The sequence below is a fragment of the Typopeltis vanoorti genome, chromosome 24 (genome assembly GCF_054136105.1).
Source record: "Typopeltis vanoorti isolate ZY-2024b chromosome 24, IOZ_Tvanoo_1.0, whole genome shotgun sequence".
Classification (NCBI taxonomy): Eukaryota; Metazoa; Arthropoda; class Arachnida; order Uropygi; family Thelyphonidae; genus Typopeltis; species Typopeltis vanoorti.
The window spans coordinates 33,864,694-33,889,969 of record NC_143572.1 but is presented as its reverse complement, the minus strand read 5'-3'; the positions used below and the strand labels follow the sequence as shown (position 1 = coordinate 33,889,969).

Genomic DNA, 25,276 nt, shown 5'->3' with positions numbered 1-25,276 from the left:
CTCCTGTTGACAACCTAGGATGTAAACTGGGATCTTGAATTAATGTTTCCCATATTTTAGGCAGTTTAATGCAACCATATTTATTCAAATTAGGCTGATTTCTGAGAGCAGCTTGGATTCTAAAGACAGTTTTTTCTCTAGAGCATTGTCTGCAAGGTCTGATTGACCATAGTCATGACTACAGATGTATATTTTATGTTCTTCCATATGGATGTTGGATGGTTTTCCTGTCTGTCCACAGTAGACTAACTTACAGGAACAGGGAACTCTATATAATCCGGGAACTGAGAGAAAGGTATTTGGTCTTTTAGTGGAGCAGATAAGATAGTTAGTTTCAAGTACTTCTAAGAACGTTTGTCCTGCATTCCTGACAAAAACAAAATGGGGAGAACACATCATAATTAACAACCATGGTCTCATAGTGATTTGTTGCCAATGTTTCACATAGTCCCAATACAAACTACAGGCCATGGATTTGAATCTCAATATAGCATGGATGATTTTCATTGACGAGCATGAGACCACCACTCTGCTTATTAGTATTATTTTAGTTTCCATTGCATGTGATTCTGCTCCACCAAAGACCAAATCCCTCCTCTCTGAGTTCCTGGAGTAAGACAGCAACTCAGTCCACAATCTTTTGCAAGATTGTGGACTGAGTTGCTGAGAGGGAAGGCTGCCTCCATGGTGTATTTGAGGTACAAGTGATTAAAAAGAGATCCAGAGTAGTATTAGGAGAGTGAAGAGAGTAATTAGGAATCTGTGTAGGTAGATGAACGATTTGTGTTGGGTCATTGCTTATGGCAGATATTTCAGCCTCTTGGGCTGTGGTGTTAGAAAAGGGGAGCCAGTTGGAATTGTGAATGTAGAGGTCGCCTAGATCAGTGCTTCCCAAACTTATGGATTTACGTAAAGACTCCTTGGAAAAATTAAAATATTTCACGGACCCCATCAAAAAAAAAATCGTAATACAGACATATATTATTATAATATTTATTGTATTTATATTCAATACAAAACATTGCAAAAATCAAATGCAAATATTACATTTTTAGCATCTTACATACACATTTGATATGGCACACTTAGTCTTAAAACATTTTAAATTTGTTTTCATTATTTCATGGTCCCCAAGGGGGCCACTGCCCACAGTTTGGGAAGCGTTGGCCTAGATGATCTCACTATTTGGATGACTGGAGTGCAGATGGTAGATTTTCATAGAGAGGAATGTGAAGAGGTCCGAGTAGTTATCAGAGTTTAGAGAACAATAAATACAGCAGATGAATGGTACTAAATGAGGCAAGGAAACTTTGAGCAAATAGAGGTCGAAAGCAGGGGATTCTAAATTAGCCCTCTCTGGCATGCAGTGTCTGATCTGATAAAGGCACAAATACCACCCTTGTGACAAACAAAAGGAATTATGAAGTATGTGACTTGGACATTGGAGATGGATGGACAGTAGTGGATGTAGATGCTGTATGGGGTTCTGTCAAGAATAAGAAGTCTGATCTGGATGACTGTAAGCGATGATGAATGTCATTTATGTTGGTGTTAATGCCATGGATGTTAGTAAAGTAGATATGAAAGTGAGTTTTTACTGAGGAGATTCTTGCATCGTTTGTATGTTGTGATTGGTTGCATTAATTTTTACTGGAATTAGTTTGAGGAAGATTCATTTGTCATAGTATCACTGTCATTGTTTGTAAAGTTTCTCATCAGTTCATTCATTGTTAGATAAAAAGATAGAATGGTGACACGAAATAGGAAGAGATACTCTTGGACATGATATCAATACAGAGAGTGACCATTCTCCTTGCCATAATGTGACCTTGCAGTTCTGCAATGTGGGAGGAACTGTGGCAGTTCCTCCCACATTGCACTACTCAGACTCATTCTCCAGGCATGACCTGGCATAGTGTGTGGCAGCAGGATTATGTGCCTATTGATCGAGAATCTTCCTGACTCATTACTGACAGGTTCATGGCAGCTGACCTGTGCACCACCATTTTAACTTGTATACCATTGGAATGCAGTGGAATATGGGTTTTTAATTTGTATGTCATGACCTTAAAGAGTATCGCTCTTATTGTACAGAGAAGAGAAGGGGAACAGAAACTGAATCTCTCTCCTCTGGATGAAAACTGGAATTCCCAAATATGCCACTTAAGGCCTCTAGTAAGCCAATTTCACTGGGCAACGAAAGTCAACTGCAACCTAATGATCTAGTTGACATTTCCTTGAACTAGAGTATAATAGAGGGAATACTTGTTGGTTTCTCCAGAATCTCTTGTGGAAACAGACCACACCATGGAAAGGTGGGATTGACTTGGCAGGGAGAAGCTACATATTGCACATTCTCTGTCCATTAGAGGCCAATTAACAGTATAAATTACTACATGAAGTATACTGAACTTTTTTTTTTTTTATCATTTACAGTATAAGGAGTGCCTAATTGAAATAAAAGGAAGAGATTTATAATTTTAGGTAGTTTTGTCAATAAAAATAGAATTAGAATGGAAAAAAAAAAGAAATATTTTTTCCATCAGTTTTGAACTTAAGATTAGATTCATCATCATTCTAATTCATTCAGGATGGGTTGAGTCTTCCACAAATTCTTTTCCTCCATTGGGCTTTCTGTCTACTGCCAGCCTTGCCATCTGTTGGAATGAGGTCAAGCCTGAGTTGCCCAAACCACAGTAATTGTCTTTTGCATAGCTTATTTAGGATGTTATCAGTGTAACCAAACCATTACTTTATCATTTGTCTTTCTTTCAGTCCACTTTTTGTGCCGTTGATGCTTCTTAAGCACTTTGATTTAAAACCATTTAATCTGTCTTCTTGTTTTCCAGCAATCCAGCTCTCTGCTTTGTACAGTACTACCAAAAGGATCATTGAGTTGAAGAATTTAGTCTTTAGGCTGTGATAATTTTTTTATTTCTTCATATTTTATTCAACAAGTTGAATAAAATAAAGAAATATTTTTCTGACCATCCTAGACCAGTTCTGTGCTATAGATTTCATGTAACTTAGATCGTTCACTGAAGACCTTTTTGAAACTGTCCACTTGTTTGAGATAATTGAAACTATCCACTTATTTTATTCTTTTATTATTTATTGTAGTCTGCACGGTTAAGCTAGTGGCTTTGCGCTTCGCAACCATATGCCTGGGGAAGGAGTGTCCTAGGTTCGATTCCCATCCACGACGTGAGGAGCTTAAGGATCTTTCTCAGCCATAGCCAAGTTAGCCAGTCTTGGGCATGGGCAGCAGGGTTTTTTCCGCCAGTTTATCTGAGGTTTTTCATCCCGCAAGCAGGCAAACCGGCCCCATAAACACACAGGTTACAGTCATAAATACTTACGGCAAGGAAGGCAACGGGAAACCACCTTGCTTATAATCATTTCTCCCTAGAATGGTAGCATATAGCTACCCTCCCGCGGCCGTATGGCAGATGGGAACCAGAAGAAATTTATTGTAACACGGACATATTTTTTCACTCTACGTATTGCTTAATTTTTGTCTTATTGAGATTTATTTCCATGTTGTATTTGTTGCTGGTTAGATTTAGATTAGAAATCATTGATTTTAGGGTCTCTAAATTATCGGCTGTCAGAACAGTATCATCTGCATATTTTAAGTGAATGATGTTACTCCCAGGCAATTCTCTAATTACCTCTCTGAGGAACAGGTTGAACAAGTAGGGAGAGAGAGAGGCAGCCCTGCATGACTCCCATCTGGAATGGGATTTTACTTGTTTCATTATTTCTGAATTTTGCTATTGTCTCTCTGTGTAGCACTTTCTGATTATACTGATTAGGTATGGTTTCAATCCTTTTTTATGTAGTGTTTCTGTCATACAGTTTATATCTACTGAATCAAAGGCTTGCTTGTTGCATAAAAAGCAACCTGGACTGTCCAATCCAGGCGACTTTTCATTCTTCATTGATTTTATTGCCATGATAATTTTTTCTTCTGGAATTTTTGGTTTGGATTCTTTTTGATCTATTTGCATGGTATGATGGGCCTGATTGGGGGATACTCTTATTTTTGAGTAATTGCAAAAAGTGTAGCTCTTGCAGTTTTATTGATTATTTTGTACACAGTTCTGGGGTAATTTTTTTCAAATGCATGTTTTCATTCAGCAATTGGGTCTTTCTTTATCTGCATTTTCTGTTTACTTATTTCTTGAGTAAATTATAAGAGATTCTGCTTTCAGGGCTATTTTTTACTGATAGCTTGTTTTTCATCTCTCTCTCTCTCTCTCTCTCTCCATTCTTCTCCTTCTCTACTAGTTCCAAAATGTCTCCAGTCATCCATACGTTGTTACTCTCTTTGGAATGACCCAGGATCCTTGATGCGTTATAGAAATTGCTCACTAACATGTACCATATGAAATGGACAACTCAGCCACATCTTTGAATAATTTTGTCTGGACAACTAATTATGAGTTGAGTTTTTATGCTAGCAAGTTGTTCAAACCTTAGAGGTGCTCCTGAACAAAATTAGCACATGTTATATTGATTAACAATATCATTGTTTAAAAACTCAGCTCATAATCATTACTCAGGCCAAAATTATTGAAAGATGTGACTGAGTTGTCCATTTCATGTGGTAGTACACGTTAGTGAACAATTTCTGTAACCCAGCAAGGATTCTGGGTTACTTCAAAAAGAGTAACAATGTATGGATGACTGGAGACATTTTGGAACTAGTAGATAAGAAGAGAGAGAGATGAAAAACAAGCTTTCAGTAAAAAAATAGCCCTGAAAGCAGAATCTTTTATAATTTGCATTATTATGAAATTTGCATTAAGTTACATTAAATCAACAATGGGTAATGCATTTTGAAAAACATACCTTGAAGTTATATTTAAGGTAGAACTGCATTATTTCATACTTCTATCTTCATAAACTTGATAATTTAACTGAGACAATATAAATGACAGTTTAACTGAGATATAAATTCAGTAACTGACTTAAATTTACCATAGAATCAGAATGTAAAAAATTTATAAATTTCCTAAATTTAACTTTAATCAGATTCAACAACCATATAGAAACAAAAATATTTCATGAACCTACCTACATTGGGAATTACCTGTACCTTAACTCCTGCCATTCATACTCTGTTAAGAAATCGGTCATTCTTTCACAGTTCATCAATGCATATAAATTCTCACAAATTCTCAGTTAACTACCACATCCAACAAAGAAAATTTTCCTTCACCTAAAATGGTAAAGCATATCCTATATTTAGAATATGTATAAGATTTTTAACTATATTTTTGATCATATGGACTACAAATTAGTTTTTACTACTAGTCACAGACTGGCTACCCTTCTAAAGCCAACCAAAATTCTTGCCTGCAAAGAAATATTTGAATACCACAATGTAGTATAGTGGAAGAAGGAGAAAGAGTGTTGTTTGTAATTCTGAACTGATGAGAACATAATTACACTGTAATTATACAAGGAGGTGGCGTGGGTGGCCGAAGAAGAGATGGGGGGAACTGGTAGAAGAGGACTTGAGGATGAAGAACTTGGATGTGGTGACAGCCCAAGACAGGAGGATGTGGAGGAGACTCATCATTAACAGCGACCCCATTTAAGTTGGACAAGCTGCAGAAGAAGAAGAGTATACAAATTCTCTTGTCAACTGGATTGTAATGTCATCTATAGAGGCTTGACATTAGATCACTATGGTCATGCTTGCAAGAGCACTTTTGGAACTGTAATATCCCAATTCCTGAGCACCTAAACAACAGTAACAAAAATAAAAAGAATAAAAAAACAAAACACTAAAAAGGGATTATTATAAAAACAGAAATTATAATCCATTTGAAAAAAAAAACATATCCCCCAAATTGAGAAAGCCACATCCTAGACTTTTAAAAGATTTTTGAAATAATGAAATGAAGTTATGGATTTCAGATACTATAGCAATAAGAAGAGATAGCAACTCTGCAAGTGCACATTGCCCCTCTGTGATTTCAGAGAATTGAAAGCTTGACAATTTACACTAAAGTTTCAGCCAATAAAAAACGACCAGTGATTCAATATAGCAATTTAAGTGAACTCTGCCACTTTTGTCAGTTTTCTCTCTCTCTCGTTTCCTCCCTCAGAAGAGCGCTGTTCGCAATTCTGAACTGATAAGACACAATTTCGCTGTAATTATGAGATATCATTTTGTTTATTCATCCTTTTTCTTGTATCCATGTACTGTCTCACTTAAATTATCAGGTTTATGGAGATAGCAAAAATATGAAGTACTGCAGTTCCACTCTAAATATAAAGAAAGGTTGTTGGAAGAAACAAGAGTGAGAATGTGAAAATTGTAAGTATATTGCCTAGATATGATTGAAATGAATTAAGAAGGGCTATGATGGCAAATGTTTCAATGCGTAGGCTGTGCAGAAGGAATGGATGTGAGTGTTTGGATGTGTGGAGTGAGTTTGAGGGAAAAATGGATTTGTGTAAGAAGGATAGCCTAAACTTGAATGCATTTGGTATCAGGAGTCTTGAAAAACTATTAATTGGTATGAGACCTAATAACACAGAGTTAATGAAACTAAATTATGATGGGTGATGAGATGGTGGGGGATAGATGACATTGGTGTAGATCATAGGTTCCCAAAGTGGGCGGTATCGCCCCCCAGTGGGTGCTGAAGCCTTCTAGGGGGGGCTATAGTGGGATCAGAAACATTTGGGGGCGGTGTTCAGGCAGTCTAGGGGTCGGTGGCTCTTTATAGAAGAAATTAATAATATATATTTAAAAATTAATTATTTTCGTGATTTTGCGATTAGATAATCATTTAAAATTTAAATATTGCATTTTAATTCATCTTATGCCCGTCTTACATGATCAATTTTTTTATCAATTTTCTATTTCAATTATTTAATCATTTGAAAATTTACCATGTCAGATAAAAATAGATGTCAATTTTCTATGTCAATGAGAAAATAGAATATGTATATATGTGTGTATAATAGGTTATATTTACAGTAGCAAATATATTTGTTATATTTCATTTCAAAATATATATAAAATATATAAAACCACTTTTCTAATTGATTTGTACAAAAATAAACCCAATTTTATATAATTTAATATTATGAGTAAAAACGCGGAAAACTGTTATAATGGGGGGTTACAAAATTTATGTCTTGTAAAGTGGGTGGTGGTCCGAAAAAGTTTGTGAGCCTATGGTGTAGATGATGATGGTAGTTGCAGTTCGTCGTAGTTGGTAGATTGAGTGGTGGAGATAGTTGTAGAATAGGTGCCCCTCCCTCGATGAGTCTTTGGACCCCCTGGAGGTGTCACGTAATAATAATAAAAATAAAATGATTATGAGGAGAGAACGATTCTTTGCTCATCTAGATTGGACTTATCATGCATCTGCAAAGATGTCTGCATAAAAACAGATCTGCAAGGTATCTAACTGTATCATGCAGACTACAGAGATGAATGCATGTTACTTGTCTGCACATGAATGCTAGGAGTATTAGGAACAAATGGGTAGAGTTTGTTACCTTGGTCGATATATTGTAGACATTAGTGAGACTTTGTTACCAGAAATAGAATACTTACTTGTATCGAGTGTAAATGGTACAGTATCTTTAGATAGGAGAGGAGGAGGGGGGGTGGAGATGTGTGCTGCTAATGAAATTGGATGACTTGAATCCAGGTTAGCATTCAGACATATGACAGTAATACTAGTAACAGTGTCTGTGCGGTTAGCCTAGTGGCTATGCGCTTCGCAACCATATGCCTGGGGAAGGAGTGTCCTAGGTTCGATTCCCGTCGGTGACATGAGGAGCTGAAGGATCTTCCTCAGCCATAGCCAAGTTAGCCAGTCTTGGGCGTGGACAGCAGGGTTTTTTCCTCAGTTTATTCTGGGGTTTTTCATCCCGCAAAGCAGGCAAACTGGCCTTGAGAACTTAACACTACAGGCCATAGGATATACCGGGGCATAGGGCTGACCACCTTATCCTGTAAACGGATTGAGGTCCGATGATCAATGGATCCTCGACACTGCAAGGTAAAAGAGGGTATAAAGAAGATGATACTAGTAACAGTTTTTCATGTCGCAGTGAGTTTGAAGCCATCTGGCTTGAGGTACAGTCTAGCAAAATCAAATACATAGTGGGGTGTTGTTACTGATCGATTGCCAGTGACAAAGAAATGCATTACTAAAGAAAGAAGAGTGTGAAACAAGTAATCATAATGGGAGAGTTTAATTATCTAAACAATATTGATTGTTTGGATAATTAAATGAGACACGTAGTATCATTTAATTATCCATGACATTAACTCAAGAGAAGAATGAATTTATTAAGCTGTTGCAAGAAAACTTCCTCAAGCATCATATGATAAAAGGAACTTGATGTCATAGATATCATTATGCAGTACTCACTTGGGAAGTGGCTAAGTTTATGAATGTTTGAATGGTCACCTGCTGAACTAGAAAGTAGGAAATTATGTATCATGCAGACTATATGGCCAACTGAGGAATATGCTGGGTTCTGCTAAATGGAGGAATATTGACAGTGCATGCAAGCATTTAAAAATGAGGCAATAGCAGAATGTGTCCCTAGAGTTCGAAGAATAAATAGGACAGGCGTGAAACTGATGTGTAATCTTATTAAGCAAGAAATTCTAAGAAAAAGATCTGTAAGAAATACTGAGTTGCATGAGGTTGATGTCAGTTATGAATATTATAAGCAGCAGGCCAGAAGAGTTACAACTTTGTACAGAAAGCTAAGTCTGAGTATGAAAAGAAACTAGCTCTGCAAGCCAAGGAAAACCCAAAAGAATTTAAATGAAAAAAAAAAAAAAGAGTATGAAAGAAAAACTCTACTGAATGCAGATTGTGTGCAGGTGGCAGATGCAGAAGACATTTTTCAACTAATGAGTGCCACTTTGTTAAAAGCTAGCAATCTGGTGTATGCAACAGTATAGGAGAATATGCACTCACTCCTACCTCTTTGCTGAATGAAGAAACTCAGGTCTATGAGGAGGAGGTACTAGAGCTGTTGCACAAACTGAATAAGAATTCGGCAATAGGGACTGATGGATATCAGCACAGATGTTAAAGACTGTTTAGCTGAATTGACTATTCCTTTGACCAAGCTATATTATTTGAGTCTCAGAACAGGACAGATTCCACAGGAGGAGAAAGATTGTATGGTCATTCTATTACACAAAGGTGGCGAAAAGACTGATGTATCCAACTTTCGATTTATTAGAATCTCCGGAGTGGTGGTGAAGATTTTGGAAAAGTTAGTTAGGGGGCTTGCATTCAGAAATAGGTTGACAGAGAATCTTTACTTTGCAATGAACAGCACGGATTTACTAAGAGAAGGCCATGTTTGAACAACTTGTTCACATTCTATAATAATGTTACTATTGAGTTAGACAAGAGGAATGGATATGTCATGATACTTTTGGATTTTGTATAAGGGTTTTGATAGAATACAGCTTGATAAACTGTTGTATAAATTAGAGAATATGGGATTGGATTATAAAATGTTGGTGCAGATAAGAGGATAAGCTGATTGACTGATATCAAAAAGTTGCACGTGGGGGGATGTGAGTCTACAAGATTTAAGGTAACCAGTGATGTACCACAAGGATTGTTATTCATTATTGTCCATTGTTATTCAATCCATGCATTAATGACACTGGAAAGGATTTGATAGGCAGCATGCATCCATTTGTGGACAATGCAAAGATATGCAGGGTATTCAAGAATGCAACAATGATATAAAGTACTTGCAGAATGATTTATATAGGCTGAAATTGTGGACATGTGTAAACGGTTGTCATTCAGTGTTAGAAAATATAAATCACAATTTGGTATGATTAGATATCCAGTGTTATATCATATTGGTGTGTTTATGCCAGAAGAAACTGATCAGTCTAGCAATCTTGTAGTTTTAGTAGACAGGAAGTTCAAGGGCTATATAGCAAAGATTGAAAATACAACTCAGAGGATAATTGCAGTGCTGATACGAACTTTGACATTTAAAGATTAAGAAGTCATTTTGTCTCTTTACAAGGCCTTGATAAGACTTTACTTGGACTATTGCTTTTAGGTCTAGTCTCCTGGTTTCCATCGTGATTCTGATACAGTGGAGAGAGTGCAAGAGAGATTTTTAAAACCATATCAGGATACTGAAATACTGATTATGAAGACAGATTGACAATTTGTAGACTACAGGCACCAGCAAACAGGAGAAAGAGGGGTGAGACTTACAAGCTTCTTTATGATTGAGACTTACAATCTTCTGAAAGGGTTATTCAAGATACCAGTAGATGGAATTTTTCATTTTATGGAAGACGAAGAAAGCACAAGAAGTATCCTTGGAAGTTGAATATGGCTGCTGCCAAGAAGAAGTGAAAGCTAGATTTTTCTCCCATTGAGTGGCGCATGATTGGAATGGATTTTGTCATTGAATGTCATGTATGCAAGTAATGTGAATGAATTCAAAAACAGGAATGACAGCTGGTGTGGATAGTATGTGACATTCCTCAATTAGCCCCTGACTCCCTGGAGGTCTTTCTTTATAATAATAATTTCAAGGTATGTTTTTCAAAAGATATTATCTGTTGTTGATTTTATTATTATTATTATTATTATTATTACATGATACCTCCAAGGACTCATCAAGGGAGGGCACCTGCTCTACAACTCTCCGTCTCCACCAACTTCAATGAACCGTAACTATCATCATCATCATCTACGCAATCTACTGCCCATCACCACCACCACTAGTATTTTCACAGACAATCACAAACATCCATGCCCACGGCAGGATTTGAATACGCATCCTTTTGGATGGAGAGCGGATACGCTAACCACTTGGCCATATTTAATATAACTAAATGTAAATTTTATAACAGTTTTAATCACCGATCTAAGCCTCCAAGTTGAAAACTTAGGGGTGCACCTAAACAAAGTAAGCATGCTGTGCTATATTGATTCAAAATTATAAGAGCTTCATGAAAAACTTCATTAATAATATATAGTGATATTTCTAGATGTTTTGCAAGAATTGCCCTGATTTCTGAGACAATGGCTGTTATTTAAAGAACACTGTTAATAGTAGTTTTACTTCAGTAAAAAAAAAAAAAGCTAAGAGTAGTAAACGTGTTTACTTTTTACTTCTTACTTTTTAAGTGTTGACTTAATATACCACAGATTGAATTGCTTTGTTATCTCACTTTGAGCCAGATAATATCGATGAGTCTAAGGACTCCTTGGAGTAGCCTTTAATAATAATTTAATCCACTAGGAAATGAATGAACTAGCAGTTCTGTATTGCCCCCCCCCTCTAATGATCAACTTATTGATCATTAGGCAATTTCAAGTAATTATGTGAATAAATTTCAGAGTGAGAAATTAGACAGTGAAACTTATTTGTGTCTGTAGCTAGTCCCACAGAAGGTTCTTCTAAGAAAGTAGAGGAATTTTTCAAGTCATTAGAGAAGGCAACTGACAAAGAAAATAGAAAAGCTTATTGTTGTTGGAGATCTAAACAGTAGGAAATGAATCTCAGGTATATGCGCAATCTTGCCATAAATACTGTTGCAACTTCTGCCCTCCCCCCATGCTGTTCACAGAATTGCATAAGTTCGGTTCTGTTAATGGAGTTGTGTGCAGCCAACATTCATGTATTTATCAGGAGAGAGAGAGAGAGGGATCTACTTGTATGGGAAAACATACAGGGGAGAACTGTGTAGCTGTAATAGCTCTTTACAAGGCTAGAATGCAGCGACCTGCTATTTTCAACGTGCTAAAAACATTTGGAATCAGCATGATGTTTGTGTATCGGACTATTAAACATAATAATGATTCAGAAGATGTATCTGACTGCCAAAGAACAGGTCGCTTCATTGCATTATGATGCAACATCTTGTGAGAGCTGTGAATACACGCCTCTGCCATAATCCTGTGAGAATGCAGAAAGTGAATGTTACAAGAGATGAACCCTTTGCAAAGAACAATAGTATGTGTACTAATGGGGATGATAGTCTCTCATCATTCTACTGGACACTTCCTAACACCACTTATTTAGCAGAGGGCAATAAAATCAAAGGCACTTATCTGGGGGGGGGGGGTATGTGAGCAACAGACACAGAGATATCCTCCTCAATGATGAGAAGATTTTTCACCATTGAAGAGTTGTTTAACTGCCAAAACAATTGAGTAGATACCTCAGATGGTTGTACAGCACATGCCATAGCACCCATGATTCAGAAAGGTCATCACCCTGCATCAGTGATTGTTTGGTGGTGGTTGTAGGGAGGGGTATCCAAGTTATATTTCTGTGAGATAGTGGTCAAAACCTCTCCCAAAGTCTATCAAGACACTGTACTGGAACCTGTGGTATGGCCTTTGAACAACGCCTTGTTTCACAGTAGGTAGTGGACCTTCCAACAGTACTCAGCCCCTGCACTCAAGGACCACACAACAGTAGTTGGAGATAAATATGTCTGACCACATATCACTAGATATGTGATCAGACACGTATCTAGTGATATGTGTTTCCCGATCTGAACCAGTTGAACTTCAAATTGTGGTTGGAGCTTGAAAGAGTAGCCTGCAAGAAATGACACTCAGCGTTGTCAGCTTGAAGGTGGATTTGGAGTAAGCATTATTAACCATAATACTGCTGAAAAGCATTTCATTGGATGTTGTGCATGCTACTATTGATATGTCACCTCACAGACTTTGGATGTGTGTGAAGGCAAATTGGGGACATTTCGAACATTGAGTGGTGCTAGATGCATGTTGTTTGTATGTGCTGAAAGCTGTAAATGATTTACTGATAGATTAAACATTTATGCACTGTTCAAGTTGTAACAGTATTTATAGCTAGACTAGGTAGAAATCTTTGGGGAAAATTTAGAGAAAAGGACATAGCTAATAATAATGACAAGTGTCTCCTGGATTTCTATTCAGGACCAGACTAGTCAAGAACTTCTTAAGATGTAGTTTCATGTGGAGAGACGATAAGTAAAATGAAAAGTCTTATATAATTATCATGGATAGTGATATCTTCATGCTTGTTCAGGATATAAAAGTAAGTAGAGGATTTGAAATTAGAAGTGATCAATTCTCCTATTTAGTTTTAAGTAGGAAAAAAAATTAACATCATACTGAAGGGATAAATAAGTAAGAAAGTCATCATCAAATTCGTGACATGTACCCTCAAGAGGTGTACAGGATATGATAGTCTATGTTCTCCCCAGGACCTTTTGAATGGGCAAACCGCCCAGCTGGTTTTACTGATCGCCCCGCTAATTAATGTTGTGAATTGACAGCGCTAAATAATGAGCAAGAATGGAAAAATAATTTAAGACATTTTTTAATTAATAGTGATGAGAAATCGAACCGGAGAGTCTCGATACTCATGACACCAGCTCAATTTCTTGCATTGAAAGTCAATCTTGAGAGCTTCGGATATTCACTTTGAGGCACACCAATCCGTATGCAGAAGAAGACAAAAATCAGGATCTTGAATACAACAGTATTGGTCCCATAGAAGATCTTTTATGAAAGAGACATAATTTTGATGTTTGAAAGAAATAAATTGTGAAAATTGAGCGAATTCGAATTGAAGGCAAAAATCGAAGTTAAAAATCTACATTTATTTTTCTTAATGGTTTTTGTCCGAAAATCGTGAGTCAAGTATTCAATATTTTATTTTGTAAAATAAAATAGGCCTGCGTATCAAATATAGTTGTGATCTCAAGGAATTCTTGAAACTCTCGAGGACTATGATGTCAGTCTTGAGTGATACCAATTCCTATTCCTAGTAATTAATACTTATAAATAGTAAAATTGCAACATAATGCGAGTTATGTGTCTCAGGTATTATTGTCAGTGCACAATTCAGTGATTTGTTCTGATTAATTTAATAACAATGATATTTTGTATTTATTAAATTACTCCATAATGAGTAAAAAGTCAAGTCAGAAAACCACACTCTTAAGTTATTTTAAGAAAGATGAAACTGATAAGCATAGTAGCAAAGACACCAAACCAACAACAGACTCATCGATTTCTGCAGAGTCTCTTTCAGATGTCAAACGTGCGTCTAAACACCGCTTATTGGGTATTAACAGTGAGTGGTTTAAAAAATTCCATTGGTTAGTGGTGAAAGAGAATGGAATGATGTGTTCCACATGTATAAAATACGGAATGAATACCCACAAACAAGGAAGTGACTTGGGTAACTATGCCATGCACAAGACTTTGAAAAGAAAGCTTGGTTGACAAAGCAAGTTACACACTGATTCTTGTTCAGATATAATTGAAAAACATATACTAGAAGAAACTGGAATAGGGCAAATTGAAAAATCAATTTTAATTTTGAATAACTTGCAGAGAGATGTTTTTCTGGAAGCTTTAAGATCTATGTATTGGTTAGTGAAAAATGAGCTTGAGTCTTAGGACTCCCTGGAGGTGTCAAATAATAATACTACTACTACTACATTATTTAAGTTAAGGGATATTACATCCCATGTTGTTTCATGCCGAATGTAGAAACTATATAAAGTTCGGCGAGTCCTAGCGTAAGCAAATATCTGGATAGTCCATATGGTAGTACAACATGGGGCAACTCATAGTAAGGGTGGAGCAAGCTTCGATCACTGTTCTTGATATTTACTCATAACGTGAAACCCAGCTCCTAGGAGCTGTATTACTGTTCTACATTATGAGAGTAGGTCACTACCCAGACCTGTTTCAACCTTTATTGAAGTCGAGTAGGTAGACCTAGATAATGCCAAGTTGTAGCAAACAGAACTTACATACCCTACTATAAGAATATGTCCTAATAAATTACTAATTATATGAAGAGCCAAAGGCTTCGATTCGGTGACATGAAATTATTTAAGTTAAGGGATATTACATCCCATATTGTTTCATAGCTGAATAAGAAACTCAAAGAGTTCTATGCCGAATATAGAAACTATATAAAGTTCTGCAGTCCTAGCATGAGCAAATACCTGGATAGTCCATATGGTAGTGCAACATGGGGCAACTCATAGTAAGGGTGGAGCAAGCTCCACCCTTACTATGAGTTGCCCCATGTTGCATGGTACATGGAACAGATGGTACATGGGGCAACTCATAGTAAGTTGCCCCATGTAAGTTGCCCCATGTTGCATGGTTACATGGAACAGATGGTACATGGGGCAACTCATAGTAAGGGTGGAGCAAGCTCCACCCTTACTATGAGTTGCCCCATGTACCATCTGTTCTTGGTATTTACTCATAATGTGATACCCAGCTCCTAGGAGCTGTATTACTGTTATACATTATGTGAGAAGGTCACTACCCAGACTGGTTTCTCTTTAAGTGTGGGGATACCATTCAAAAACTCGTAAAATCCTCCAGATCACCCAATAATGAGCCACCTGCAGGGTCAGAATCTCAGAAACGCTCATTTGCTCATCTGGAAGGGTAACAGCAACAGCCGTGCCTCAGTTAACTTCACAGGCTACAGCATTGCCATTCATTACCCCCCAATCAGGCCCTGGGTGACAGCAACAGCAGAGCCTCAGTTAAAACTTCACGGGCTACAGCATTGTCATTCATCACCCAAGCTACCAACCGGTTTCAACCTTTATCGAGGTCTCATCAGTGAGAAGGTAGACCTAGATAATACCAAGTGACAATTGACAATTGACATTTATGACTTTAGGGGTGAAGCAAGATGCTTTTCATATTCCCCGCTATCTGTTGTCGTTACAGTGAAGGTAAAATTTATGAGCAGATTGCTCGCCCTGAAAGGGCATGGAGATTATGCATCACTAAAGGAGGCTAATATAGCTTTTGGTCTTCTGTATTTGAATATATCCGTTGGATCGTATGCTGCAGCTTGTTGAACCAAATCGTTGGGATGTGTGTACGTCTTTAGGAAAAACTTGGATGCTAAGGATTGCAGAAAAGAGAAAATATAGGGAATATTTGTGTCTCTGTGGAGTTGATTGTTTCTAACATACCACAGGGCGTTCAGAATCATTCTCAAGCACTTGTTCTGCACTCGCTGTATTTTGATAATGTTAGCATTAGAGGTGTGGCTCCAGGCCGGAGAGGCATAGGTGATTATAGGACGAATTGTCATCTGGTATAGTTGCAATTTGATTCTGTTGCTGAGCTTGCTATTTCTATTAATTAGCAGATAGATCCGAGCTATGGCTTTAGATGCCTTTATGCACGCAGACTTAGTGTGCTGATTGAAAGATAGCTTTTTGTTGAGAATCACACCCAGGTAATTTGTTTCTGTCTGCCAGGGAATTTTAGTATTGAATAGTAACACATCTCCTACAGGAGACATTGGCCTTTTTGAGAAAAGAACGGCTGAGCTTTTCTGGAGTTGACTTCCAATCTCCACTTAGAGAACCAACCCTCCAACTTTAGAATGTTTTCTTGAAGCTTTCTGGTAATGAAATGGAATTTGAGAGATCTGGTTAGTATTGCCGTATCGTCCGCATACAGGGCTAAAATGGAAGTCATCGGATTGTGTGGGATGTCTGACATGTATATAGAGAACAGCAATGGAGCCAGTAGAGATCCCTGCGGCACTCCAGCAAGGATGTGGCGCTGGGAGGATGTAGAACCGTTGATTTTTACTTGCATTGATCTATTCTGAAGATATGAATGGATTAAGTGAACCATTTTTAGTGAGGTACCGGCTGAGTTAAGTTTTTGCAGGAGTCCAAAATGCCAGATTTTGTCAAATGCTTTGGATAAGTCTAGGAAAACAGCGCCTATGCACTGGTGTCAGTTGTAGCTGGTGGTGATGTATTCCACAATTCTGTGGATTTGCTGGGTAGTACTATGGTGTTGCCTAAAACCAAACTGTTCTTTAGGGAGGATGTTTAGGTCATTTACTGAGGTTTGGAGTCGTGAGTGGATGACCTTCTCTGCAACCTTACCCAGATTTGAGATAAGACTGATTGGACGATAATTTTGCGGTAGGTGTGGGATTTTTGCCTGGCTTATGTATAGGAATTACGTCAGCCAGTTTCCAGGTGGAAGGAAAATAGTGAAATTTTAAAATTGCATTTATTATACTGGTCAGGTGCACTACTGCTTTTCGGGGCAGAAGTTTAATCACCCGATTAGTAATGCCGTCTGGCCCAGGAGCTTTTTTGTTCTTTAATTTTTTAATAATGTCATATAACTCAGCAGGTGATGTTGGTGCAATATGGTCAGTGCTGGAGATAGGAAGTTTGAGTGAGTGTCTGACCTTGCTGTGAATCTTATATATGTGGTCAAAGTCAAGGTTTCCATACGAAGGCCTGCATTGCTCCTCTAAGTTGTGTGCTATAACTTCTGCTTTGTCTACATCTGTGTGAGCAAGGCCCTGGTCAGAGAATATTGGGGGAAGGGATCTGTCTTTGTTTTTGATATTTTTCAGTAGTCCCCAGATGGAGTGATCAGTAGGTGAAATGGAGGATAACTTTTCATCCCATACTTGGTCTCTATGGGCTTTGAGTGCATCTCTTACTGCCCCATTTAATCTGTTTAGATTTATTTTATTTTGTGATGCACACGTGTTATGGTATCTTTTCCTAGCTCTGTTTTTGTCTCTGATCAAGTTCATGATGTCTTCAGGCAAACGATCTGGCTTGTAGGCAGATTTGTAGGAGGAAGCTACCTTTATAGCAGAATTAATTTGTTGTGTGAGATTTGTAACTGCAGTTTCTACTTCTTCTTTTGTGTGTATGTGAGGAACATGTCCAATATAATCCTTCAGTGCTGCTGACAGTCTTTCCCATGCTATGTAGGAGTGAGAAGGAGGAGACCGGTATTCTTGTTTTCCCAGCTGTAGTAGAATTGGGTTGTGATCGGATGATAGTTCATCCATAGATATGATGATGCTGAATTGAAGTTTAATATCCTGAAGGATAGCTATATCCAGGATGTCAGCAGTGCCGAACATATTGAGATGAGTTGGCTCGGTGGGGCCTGCCACAACAGCGTTGCTTGATCCTAAGTAATTGTAAAGGATGCAACCATTCTTGTTTGTGGATGTACAATTCCATGCAGGATGCTTGGAATTCAGATCCCCGGCAATAATGGTGGGCATCTCTGGTGCATAAGATGGCATTTAGATCAGAGTGAAGTAGAGATTTTTGGGGAGGGTTGTAAGCTGAGTAGATTTTCAGTTTGCCAGTGGAGCTGGTGACTACTTCCACTCCTGTGATCTCAAGGTTAGTGGTTGAAGGAATGCTCACAGAGTGGTGCTTAATGTAGTTTTTAATGAAGATGGCTGTGTCGCCGCCTCTGTAGAGTAGTCTGTCATTTCTGTATAGGTGATAGCCCCTTATTGTAGGATTGTCTGAGGATTTTAAACGAGTTTCATTGATTAAAATAACATCTGGTTGATACCTAGATGTGAAGTGTCGGAGTTCCAGAATTTTGTTTTTAAGGCCATTTGCGTTCCAAGCAACTATCTGAAGAGATGCTGGAATGAGTTTGTTACTATTCATTTATGAGAGCTGTGAGGATGACCTGTGTTTCACGAAGAAATCTTTTAGTGGAGGTTTCAATAGGGTTTGATAGGCTGAAATTTTGTAAATTTCAGCACCTAAAAACCTAACAGCTGTTAGGTTTTTAGGTGCTGTTGGTTGATTTTGTTCTGGAATTGGTCTGGTCGTACGGGTCACATTGGCATAGCCTCTTGTTTGCTTTCGGGTGTCTCTATTATTGGAGGTCTCCGACTGTGGCGGCTGAGTCACCGGTTTTGATGTCTGGGCCTCTGGTGTTCTTGTACTGAAGGAGGAGGGCTGATCGATTGCCTCCATCCGTCTGTTCTTTGGGTGCTGAGTACATCCTTTGTAGTTCGCAGGATGAGGGCCACTGCAATTGGCACATTTGGCCGAGGTAGTCCTCGGCTTTGTGCAGGTATTGGTTGGGTGGCTGTCTCCACATTTTAAACATCTATATTCCGCTCTGCATAGATTCTGGGCATGGCCAAACTTCTGGCACCTGTGGCACTGCCCAGAAGATGATCTTTTACAGAGTGGTTCCGGTGTGACGATGAGACCACAGACTGTTTTTAAGTTGTAAATATCCTTGTATATTTTATGAATCTCAACAAGGACTAATGGCATGGGAGTCTTGTCTGCTTTGTACATTCTGCTGACTTTGACTGGAGGCAGATCCTGAGAATTTAGGTCAGCAGCTATTTCTGCTGTGTCAGTGTCTTCGCAGACACCACGAAGGACTACTTTTAAGTTTTTTTCGGAGCTGAGCGCAAAGGTATGATACTGGATGCCTCTGTCGTCCAGTTCTTTGGTCAACCTTCTATAATCTGTCACTGTTGCTGGCTGGATTTTTATGCCTTCATCCATGTTTTTGGCCTTAATGAAGCCAATATGCAAATTGGACATTGTGGATCTTAAAGCTTCCCACTTATGCTTTTCTCTAAGGATGATCGGAGACACCTTTTCTTTGGGAGAAATAGCGGCGTCTGAACCCTGAGAATCATGTTCCATTTCAGTATTGTCAATGTGCGGTTCATCTGTTGTTCTTCGTTTTTTGCGTGCGCTCACTTCTACAAAGTCTGAAGGAGTAGAAGGCACCGATTCTAAATGATCTTCAGCCACAACGTCTGAGACACATTCGGGGGGAAACGTGTCATACAGTTTCACTTTTCCCGGCCAATTATCACTCAGCAGCTTTCCCAGTCTGAGGAATTCCCTATATACCTTCTCGAATTTGGTTTCATTCACAAGTTTTGCCATTTCAAGACACAGAAGGAGAAAGAGTAGAAATCTCTCAGGTGTCCCAAGCAGGTAAATATAATCCTGTAGACTTTTGAGGGTCCACTAGCAAATCCCATAGACACTCTTAGGTGTCTACCAGCAATAAAATGTCACTATAAGAAACAAACAAAAGCGATACTAGCGGCTGTAGGCCTAGCGTATCGCCCTTGTAATCACAAATGACTTACCTGGATAAAGCACTATGGAAAATAAAGTGACTGTTTATGGTAGCAAGCAATTAACTACTATTACTAATGAATAAGCATAAATATAAATCGCTAAAAACATATCAATCAAATTCACAATTCATCATCAATAATACACAACACTAAACACAAACACACGAGCTGCCATCTTTACAATTCATCCAATCATCACAAAAACCAACCAAAACTAAACTTAGCAGACATCGCATCTTATGCAAGTGAACCTCCAATCACTTTCTAGTAAAACTTAAATAAATAAAAGTGCACAGCGAATAGTCGGCTCCACCAGACACGTGTCACACTACACAATAGTATAATACCAAGTTGTAGCGAACATAACTTACATACCCTACTATAAGAATTGCCAAGAAGGTGTCCTAATAAATTACTAATTATATGAAGAGCCAAAGGCTTTGATTCGGTGACGTGAAATTATTTAAGTTATGGGATATTACATCCCATATTGTTTCATAGCCGAATATAGAAACTATATAAAGTTCTGCAAGTTCTAGCATGAGCAAATACCTGGATAGTCCATATGGTAGTGCAACATTGGGCAACTCATAGTAAGGGTGGAGCAAGCTCCGATCACTGTTCTTGGTATTTACTCATAATGTGAAACTCAGCTCCTAGGAGCTGTATTACTGTTCTACATTATGAGAGTAAGTAAATAATAGTTAATAGTTTAAGTAAATATATCAGAACATACAATGTCATAGCTTCAATAATGATGCTATGAATCGAAGCCTTTGGCTCTTCATATAATTAGTAAATACTACATTATTTGAAAAATTGCTTCAGCATTGCAAGGCTATGGGCTGTTCCTACTTAGAACATCTTAACATTGGTAAAAATGCACATTATGCCTCAGAAAGAATAATGCAAGTGTTGATTGATATTTTAGCATCAGAAATTAGATCTGAAATACTGAAAAATATACATTCTGCAGATTATTTCAGTGTTTTATGTGATGAAACTACAGACATCCCAATTTTAAAACAGCTGATTGTGTACATTAAATATGTTTGTCAACTTAGAAAAGAGGGCAGGGTTAGTTTTGAATCAACTTGCAATATCATTGATAGCAAAGCTGAGACTATAACTAACAAAGTAATTGAAACCCTTGACAGTCTATGAAACTTGTAATCTGGCAGGCCTAGGAACTGTCATGATTGGAAAGCAAAAGGGAGTTGCAAAACTGCTCAAAGATAAAACAGATGGACTCATTGTCAACTGTCATTGTGTAAACCACTGACTGGCTCTTGCTAGTGCCCAAGCAGCTGCTGAAGTGCCTTATTTAGTAATGTTTAATGATATCTTAAGGCAATTGTTTTTCTTCTTCCAGAATTCCTCAGTCAAGATGGCTGAGTTAACCCAAATCCAAAATATATTGAACAGTCCTCAGATTAAACTTAAAATGGATAGTGACACTAGATGGCTTCTCATGATTCTGCAATACAGTCTCTAAGAGAATGCATGGTGAGTGTTATAGCTGCATTGGAAAGAGAGGCCACCGAACGAAGTAATATCACAGCTGAAGGTTTAAGTAAATATATTAGAACATACAATTTCGTAGCTTGAATAATGATGCTTTCAGATGTGTTACCACATTTATCTAACTTGTCTAGATCATGGCAAAGGCAAGATGTTGACTTAACTGAAATAGAGCCAGTCTTAGAAGCCAGAAAACTATCCATCATGGAATTGAAAGACACTCCTGGCAGTCATTTTCAAAATCTTCATCAGCATCTTTCAGATGAATTGTCAGACCTTCACACTGATTATTTAGATTCTGATGTTATTACGTTTAAGACTACAATATATGATAAATACATAGGCAAAGTCATTAAACACCTAGAAGCAAGATTTCCAGATATCCCAATCATTTCCTGCTTTTCAAGACTTTTCAATGCAGAAAGTCATGATCAACGTGAGGCTTCTGAGATTCTTTTTGATTATTATTCTAGAAATGGAAGTCCTGCAGTTTTAAACTATGAAAGTACTAAACTAGAATGGGCAGTTGCATCAAAAATGATTAATGGACAAATCTAGATCCAAGACAAATTCTGCTGAAATTAGCAACAACATGTTAGCTCAAAGAGTCTTTTCCCAATTTAGCAAAACTAGCTGCTGTTGGACTGGCCATACCTGTGAGCAGAGCTGAATTTGAAAAGGGTTTCTCTGCATTAAAAAGGATAAAAACCTGTTGAGGAATCACATCAGACAGAACACTAAATAATCTGATGCTGATTTCACTGGAGAGACCAGATCCAAAAGATTTTAATTACGAAAAAGCTACTGACAACTGGACTTCAAAGAAGAAGAGAAGAATTAATGTATAGAATTTTAAGCTGTAAGCATTACAAGGTTTTTCATTACTTAATGAGAAAATAAGAGGAGGTGCTTAAGGGTCAAAGCTGTATAACTGAGAGGAGACCTCCACATCGCCTTTAAAGGAATGCGGAGAACAGACCAGGGCTTCTGACCTAATGTCTAATCCTCACCTTCTCGTGGTGCACCCTGTTGGGTATCTACCTGGATACTGAACGAACGAAGATGGGCTGGCAATTTGGGATTTAGCTGACCAAAATTGTAATTCTTATTGGCTTAAACCAAATTATAAACTGATGGTACAACATGAGAAAATTTCATGCCGGCTGGGGCTTCGCCCGGTTAAACAAGGCCCCCCCCCCGTTATTTTCGTCAGGGAACCATGGTGAACAGCGAAAAGTCAGCTACTGGAACAAATCTGAAAACACACCCTAACTCAACATCACCAGAGTTAAAGATCGGTACTATCAACATAAGAAGCCTGAATGGCAAAGAAATGGAGCTAGCTGAGGAATTAGATAAGTACCAGATCGACATAATAGGGCTGACTGAAACAAAAAAGACAAAAACTGGTGAGATCTTTCTGAGCAATAAATACAAAATGTTATATTCAGGAAATGACATTCAAGGAAAAGGAGTAGCCATAGTATTCAACACAAAATACAAGGCTAATCTTCTTGAATGGCAGGCACTGTCAAGTAGAGTAATGTGGGCAAATATGAGAATGGGGAACTGGACAATGAGACTTATTTGTACCTATGGTCCCACATAAGGCTCTACTAAGGTAGAAGTGGAGGAATTTTTTGAGGCTCTAGAGAAAGCTACTGACACAATGAAAAAAGAAAAGTTTGTCCTTGTTGGGGATCTAAATAGCAGAGTAGGAAGTGATTGTCAGATATACAAAAATATTTTGGGAAAATTTGGAGAAAAGAGCAAAGCTAATAATAATGGCAAATACCGGTTGGATTTCTGCTCAGGACATGGACTGGTTATTACTAACACCATGTTCCAACATAAAGATGTTCACAAATTCACATGGAGAGAAGAGGCAAGGAATAAGAAAGTCTCATTGACTATGTTATTGTTGATAGTGATGTTTTCTCCCTGGTGCAGGACACCAGAGTGTACAGAGGATTTGAAATTGGAAGTGATCACAATTTAGTCTTGAGCAGGATAAAATTGAATTTCATATTGAAAAGAATGACATGTAAGAAAGTTTTAAAGCGAATAAAAGTCGAGGAGCTCTCAGATGTGAACTGTAGACTAAAATACACAAATATTATTGAAAGAAAAATAAAAGAGTTTGAGAACAGGAACCAAACCTTGGAGATTCAGTGGCAAGCCTTGAAGAAAACCCTGATTGATTCAGCTAGAGAGGCATGTGGTGAGGTTGTCTGCAAGGATAGAAAAATCAGAACTCCATGGTGGACACAGGAAGTTAAAGAGGCAGTGAAGGAAAAGAAGAAAGCATATCAAAAGTTCCTGGCAAATAAGTCAGCTTGTGCTCTTAGAGAATACAGAGACAAATGTAAGAAAGCTAAACACTGTGTAAAACTAGCTAAACAACTTTATGGGAGGACTTTGGCAAGAACATAGAAAATAAATATCAAGAAGGTGGCAAAATATTTTGGAGGTTGTTGAAGAAGCTTAGAAATGGAGGAAAGAGTGTTGTAAAAGGAGTTAGAGATGATAAAGGTGACATGAAAACAGGAGAAAAAGATATCCTTGAAGTATGGGGTAATTACTTCGAGAAATTGCTAAATGAAACAAGCAGTGATAGCACAGTGGGAAAAAAAATTAACAGATGTACAGTCAGGAATGCATATCCATACTTGAAGTAGAAAAAGCCATCAAAAGCTTAAAATGTGGAAAGACAGCAGGAATAGATATTCGACCAGAAAAATGCTGAAGTATGGTGGTATAAAAGTCTTGCAGTGACTGCACTGCATAGTTTAGAAGACCTGGACAGAGGAACGAATTCCCAATGATTGGAGTAGTGCTCTTATAGTACCCATATATAAAAAGGAAAATAAAACTGAATGTGAGAATTACAGAGGTATTTCCCTACTGAGTGTTCCTAGTAAGATATATGCAGGTATACTTGAGAAACGGTTGAGAAGAATTGTAGAAGAAAAGCTTGGTGAAGAACAAGCTGGATCCCTGCCAAATAGACACTGTGAGGATCAGATCTTCACTTTACGACAAATAGTGGAGAAATCATGGGAATATAACAAAGATCTCTATTTGAGTTTTGTAGATCTGGAAAAGGCATATGATAAGGTGCCAAGAGAGAAGTTATTCCGTACGCTACAGTTATATAGTGTCAATGGAGCATTATATCAAGCAATACTTAGTGTTTATTTGAGTTGTAAGTCAGCAGTTAGAATTGAAGGAAGTACAGGAAGATGGTTTAATGTTAAATCTGGTGTAAGACAAGGATGTACATTATCCCCTCTGTTATTCATTATCTATATGGATCACATTATGAAGGAAAGTGGTATTAAACATGATATCAAAATTGGAGATGTTAATGTCATCTCTTTGCTTTATGTGGACAATGCTATAGTTATCAATAAATCTACTAGAAGTTTACAAGATTCCCTGACTAAATTGAATATCTGTTGGGATAGATATGGTATGAAGGTTAGCAATAAAAGACAAAGACAATGAAAACAGACAGAATCGTTGAAATTGTCAACTGCATTGTGAACGGAGAAACTGTGGAAACATTTCACCTACTTAGGCACGATTTTTAGTGAAGATGGTAAATTAAATATAGAAATAAACAACAGAATCAATAAAGCTGGTATATTAGGAAGTCAATTGAATAAATTCATATGGAATAAGAGAGAAATTAGTCAGAACACTAAATTAGTTGTATACAAGACAGTGTTCAAACCAGTTTTAACTTATGAATCTGAGAGCTGGGTCAGAAGTAAAACATTTGACCAAA

At 37.7% G+C, this 25,276-nt stretch overlaps 1 protein-coding gene across 3 annotated transcripts in view; it reads left to right on the top strand.

Moving 5' to 3' along the window:
- Positions 1–25,276, top strand: part of LOC150093092 (fibronectin type-III domain-containing protein 3A-like) — a 557,362-nt gene that overhangs the window by 136,633 nt on the left and 395,453 nt on the right. The gene's annotated exons all lie outside the window — the stretch shown is intronic.